The following is a 5,689-nucleotide window of genomic DNA, read 5'->3' on the forward strand; positions in this document are numbered from 1 at the left end:
TCTCTCTCTCTCTCTCTCTCTCTCTCTCTCTCTCTCTCTCTCTCATAAATAAAAATAAAAAAAATAAAAAAAAATAAATTCCAAATTAGCCATGTTTATTTAGCATGGATTTATTTTAATCCAGAACAAAATGAATAAAACCGGTATATTTCTGTTCCCTCACACAGAGACCACAAATACATGAAGTCATCTCGTGAAGACATTATCTCCTTTGATCTCACATGAGTTCCTGTTGTTGGTCATGGGTTGAGACCTCAGCCTTTGCCCAGATAGCACGCAAGTCAGAATTCCTCACGGACCAATGTGGGTCATGCCAGCTTGTGCGACGTCGGTGTCCACACATCTGAGCGCATCTTCATTCTCGCCTGGCAAAAGCTTAGGCTGCCACAGCCCAGACAGAGTTGGCTTCTTCAAATGGTTTTACTGATGAGCGTTCAGAAAGGTAAGGGGGCAGCAAACAGGTTCTGAGCAGCGGCGGGGCAGCAGTCTCCACACTCAGAAACCCGTTGTGTCCAAATGAAAAGGTCTTCGCTGCCTCCTCATCCTGTCCGCCAAGGGAAAATTAGATATCTGTTGTTCCCACTGCTGGATAGAAGAGTCTTGGTTTTATATCCATGTCCAATCCATCTCCTCTCCCCAGCTTCGCTTGCTTTTGTTTTCTTGCCCAGTGGAAGAGAATGAACTCAGCAAGGAAAGAGGGCAGAATGGGAAACTTTCTCAGATGCAGAAGGGAGTGCCTTCGGGTGTTATTATAATGATCTGAAAGCAGAGAATTTGTTGAAGGAGTTAAGGCAAATTCCCTCGTTTTCTGCTCAGGTTTGCTTAAAGAAGTCACTGTGTGTGTGTGTGTGTGTGTGTGTGTGTGTGTGTGTGTGTGTGTGACAGACAGAGACAGAGACAGAGAGAGACACAGAGAGAAAAGACAGAGAGAGAGAGAGAGACACACAGAGAGAGAAAAGACAGAGAGACAGAGAGAGAGAGACAGAGAGAGAAAGAGAGAGAGAGAGACAGACAGACAGACAGACAGACAGACAGACAGAAACTGAAAGACTGCATCATCCAGGTAGCTATTTTTCCAGGATTTTGAAGTTCAGCTTGATGATTTTAATTATAACAAAATGGTTATTGTTAGGCATTTATACAGCCCAAGATATTAACTACTACCACTCTCCCATTACCAGAGCTAACTTTCAGGACAAACACATCCCCACCTTGTCTCTGAGGAAGGTTTTCCCAGGTGGCCTCCTTGATGGCTGCTTTTTTGATGAACAGCTTGAGGCTTAAATTAAATGGCTGCCTCACAGACCAAAGCAGGTGAGCTGGGGCCACGGTGGTCATGCCCTTTTGCAAACCATCACGTGGAATATCACTTCAAAAAATTAATGGGCACGAACATTAATAAATGTTATGAATTTTTAATAGTGAGTTAAAAGGATATTCCTCTGCGATCAATGCACCACTTTCTAATGACAAAACTTTTTACCAAGAACAGAAAAACTCAGGAAATGAATAAAGAAGAAAATTTAAATCACTTTCAATCCTAAAGATAAGCACTGATAACCTCCTGGTGCTTCTTTTCAGTACTTTTTTCTAGACACATAATTTCCCTTGCAAATGTCCATATTTTATCTCATAATATTAAGACCTATTTACATGTCTAGAGTCTTATATTTTTTATGTCATTAGAATTCTTTGTAAATGCTTTATAAGTATAAAAGTATTGTTCCATACAGAAGCATTATTTAGCCACTCCACTACTATTGACCATGAACATTTTCCTACATAAGTTTATACATATCTACACCTAGAAAAACTAAGACTTAAGGAGGCTAAGTACCTCCTACAAAGTAGAAAGTGTAACTTTGGAGCTTTTTATCAACATAGTCACATGGCACATGATGATTATTTTAGTCAACAATGGACCACATACATAACAGTGGTCCCATAAGATTATAATGAAGCCAAAAAATTGTCATTGTCTCCTATTTTTACCTTTTCTAGCTTTAGAGATGCACAGTGCACACCACTATGTTACACTTGTCTACAGAACTCAGTTCGGTAAACTTAACCTTTTGGCTTTGATCTGTCAGACTGATTTTTCCTTCAGTAAGATTTTACTATACTAATAAATATAGGCTGAACATCTTGGTTTTGTTTCTTAGACAGGGTTTTGCTATGTAGCCCAAGCTGGCCTTGAACTTGTGGCAATCCTCCTGCCTTAGCCTCCAAGTGCTGTGATTTGCAGTGTGCTGGGACTATCAGTGTGTGCCACCACACCCAGGCTAGCATCCTTAACCTGAAACTCTGAAATACAAACCCCCAAATTTCTTGAGAAGTGACATGATATCATAAGCGATCTCATGTAACTTGTCTCAGTTAAAACAGACACACTACAAGTATTGATTGCATGCAATGACCTTCAGCTTATGGGCATGAGGTTAGATCAAAGGCAAATTAATTTTGTGTTTATATTGGGGCCCTTTTCTCATGTCATGATCTCTCTCCAATCTGGAATACTTCTTGTCTTAAACATTTTGGATAAAGGATACTCCACCTATAAATTGGTTCTTTCCTTAGAGTTAATAGACATATAAACTTCTTTTTTAAAACTTCTAATGTTAAGAAAAAATATACATACATATATATATATATATATGTTTTTTCATAATATATTTATATTATGCAGACAGAGAGAGAGGGGAGAGAAAAAGAGAGAGAGAGGCAGTTACATTAAACTGAATGTTTCTTTCTTTTTTAAAAATGTATTTGGTACAGGGTCTCACTACAGAGCTCAGATTTATAGTCATCCTCCTGTTCTGAGCCTCCCCAGCACTGGGATTACAGGCGTGCACCCTCACGCCTGGTCTCAGTGGCCGGCTCAGCATGCCAGGGGGTGGGGCCAGTATGGCATGTGTGTCCAAAGTCGCACCTGGTCCCTGTGCTTGCCTAAGCAGGAGCTTCTTAGTTGACTGAGCTACCTCACCAGTGAACTACATGTTTCGTAACCAACTTAGAATATCTTCCCTTTGCTGACTTTTCATTCGTTCATGAACTAGAAGAGATAGAAGTTGAAAGAAAGAACCTGGAAAAGAACAGGAAAAGGAATAGCTGTATCTCCAAGTTTTTGCATTAAAATAGAAAATATTTTTTCTTACTTGGGATAATAATATGTGAAACAATTAGAAGATATCCAGAAAACATTAAAATTATTTGCCTCTGTATTTTCTTTTGTATTAGTTTCTATTGTAACATCAACTAAGAGGAGCTTACAATTTGCTTCCATCCATCCTTCCTTTCTGAATAATTCTAAGTTACTGAGTGGGCCTCAATGGGGTAGAAAGGGGGCACTCAGATCACTGCAGAGGGTTGGGGGCCAGTGCAGGCAGCCAGCGACCAGCGAGGTGAGGATTTCACGCACCTGGTGGATTGGGATGACCATGTGACGGAAGTGAGGTTCCTTGGAGGTGATTGGTCAAATAAGGAAATAAATTAAGCACAAAAGAAAACCACTTTTTGCATTGTTAGAGAAGAGTACAAATGGAAAGCAAAAAAACTGGAATAGACAATGGAGTACTGGAATAGAATTTGCAGTAGGGATACTGAAACAAATATGGGTATTATTATATACCTAGCTTTGCCCAGTAGAAGTAGGGATGGAAGCAGCAGCATCCGGGTTCCATGGAGGCAGCTGGCATCCAGACTGATTTTGACTTCAAAATGCCATTCTCCACTAAAACCAACAGGCCTCCTGAGAGAAATGACCGATTCCAAGGGTAGGGTAGGAAACAACTTACTGGTTCAGAAGGTAAAGAGCTGTGGAAAGAGTGATGGTTATATATCCAAGATCCACAGAAGACAGTTTTGATGAGTCTCCATCTCCATGTATGGTACAATTAAAACATGAAATCAAACATTAACAGATTATAAACTTATGTAGAAACAGGAATGCACAAGTCCTTAAGTAATGAGCATCAAAATAAATACAACATTAAAAACTGTTAATGGGCCGGCCAGATAGCTCAGTGGATTAAAGTGCCTGTTTACATAGACACAGGAGCCAGGGGTTCGATCCCCAGCCTGCCATGCCAGCCCCAACCCCAGGGTGCACTGAGATGGTGACTGAGACTGGGCATGGTGGCGTGCACCTGTAATCCCAGTGCTTGGGAGGCTGAAAAACAGGAGGATCACTACAGGTTTGATCTGTGTAGTGAGACCCTGCACTAAATACATTTTTAAAAATAATAAAACCTATTAAGTAGGGGCTGAAGATATAGCTCTGTGGCACGCTGCCTGCCTGGTAAGCACATGGTCCTGAGTTCAATTCCTGATACCTCCCTTCCCCCACAAAAAAACCCTATTAGATAAAATAGACTCTGTGAGTTCATACTGTTATAAATAATAGGATAAGGGTTAAAAGGGCAAAGTTTTCTCTTGTAGTGAAATACAAACTCATGAATGCCTAAGGAACAATGGAGTCTAAAACACCATTTGGTGACCACTAACGTAACTGATTCAGCCAAGAAACAATAAATTACAGTACTATAGACAGGATCAAAGTCTGATAAGGAACAAGACATGAACACACAGCCTCAAAGAACCTTCCCCCAATACCTATAGATAACAAAAGATAAAAGAATAGCTTCATGAGGGCCAGCCAAATAGCTCAGTGGATTAAAGTGACTGCAAGCAGGCACAGGGGATGGGGGTTCAATCCCCAGCCTGCTGGGCCGAGCCAGCCCCGTCCCCAGTATGTGCTGAGACATTGAGACTGGGTGTGGTGGTGCGCTCCTGTAATCCCAGCTCATGGGAGGCTGTAACCAGGCGGATCACTCTGAGTCTGATCTAGTAGTGAGACCCTGAACACCCTGTAGGTCCTTCCCTAAAATACAAAAAAAGAAAGAAAAGAATAGTTTCATAAAGCAGAAACCCAAAAGACCATTTCCAATCAAGAGGCCAAAGCTAATATCACCAGTAATTATCCCAATATCCAAGCCAAAATATATGTCACCATAAGACACCATGGAAAAAGCACAACTCTGCATCAATGATCTTACAAAATTGTGTAATCCTAGTCTAATCTTAAGGAAACATCAAACAAATCCAAGTTGAGAGATGTTCAACGAAATAATAATCCAGTAATCTTCAAGAGTCATGAAGCTCAGGGAAATCACCAAGGAACTGTTCCTGGCCAAGTGAGATCAAAGAGAGGCCAGAATGGGCTGGGCACTTACTACGAAAGCCAGGAATGGGATTCCGCGGAGCTTGGACAGGGTCAATGGATTAAACGGTAGTGGTGGCTGGTGCTTATTTCTCAGCTTTTGATTTTGAGTAGTGCTTATTATGTGGACAACTTACTCTCAAATGGCTGAAGTCAAAAAAGAAATACTTTTTTGTACTATGCTTACAGCATTTCTGTAAGTTTAAAAATGAATTTTTTAACAAATAAAAAGCATCCCTTTCATGAAAATAATTAGCTGATTCATTTTCCAAGGGCTAGGAAAATCACAATCAAGAAGGAAAAACAGGGGCTGGTGAGATGGCTCAGTGGTCTAAAGCACCTACTTAGAACAAGCTTGGCAAAGCACAGGGATCGGGGTTCAATCCCCAGCACCACATGCCAGCCAGCCCTGCCCCCTGGTGGGCTGAGCTGGCCACACACACACACACACACACACACACACACACACAC

This window comes from Octodon degus, unplaced genomic scaffold (assembly GCF_000260255.1).
Source record: "Octodon degus isolate 3935 unplaced genomic scaffold, OctDeg1.0 scaffold00004, whole genome shotgun sequence".
Taxonomy (NCBI): domain Eukaryota; kingdom Metazoa; phylum Chordata; class Mammalia; order Rodentia; family Octodontidae; genus Octodon; species Octodon degus.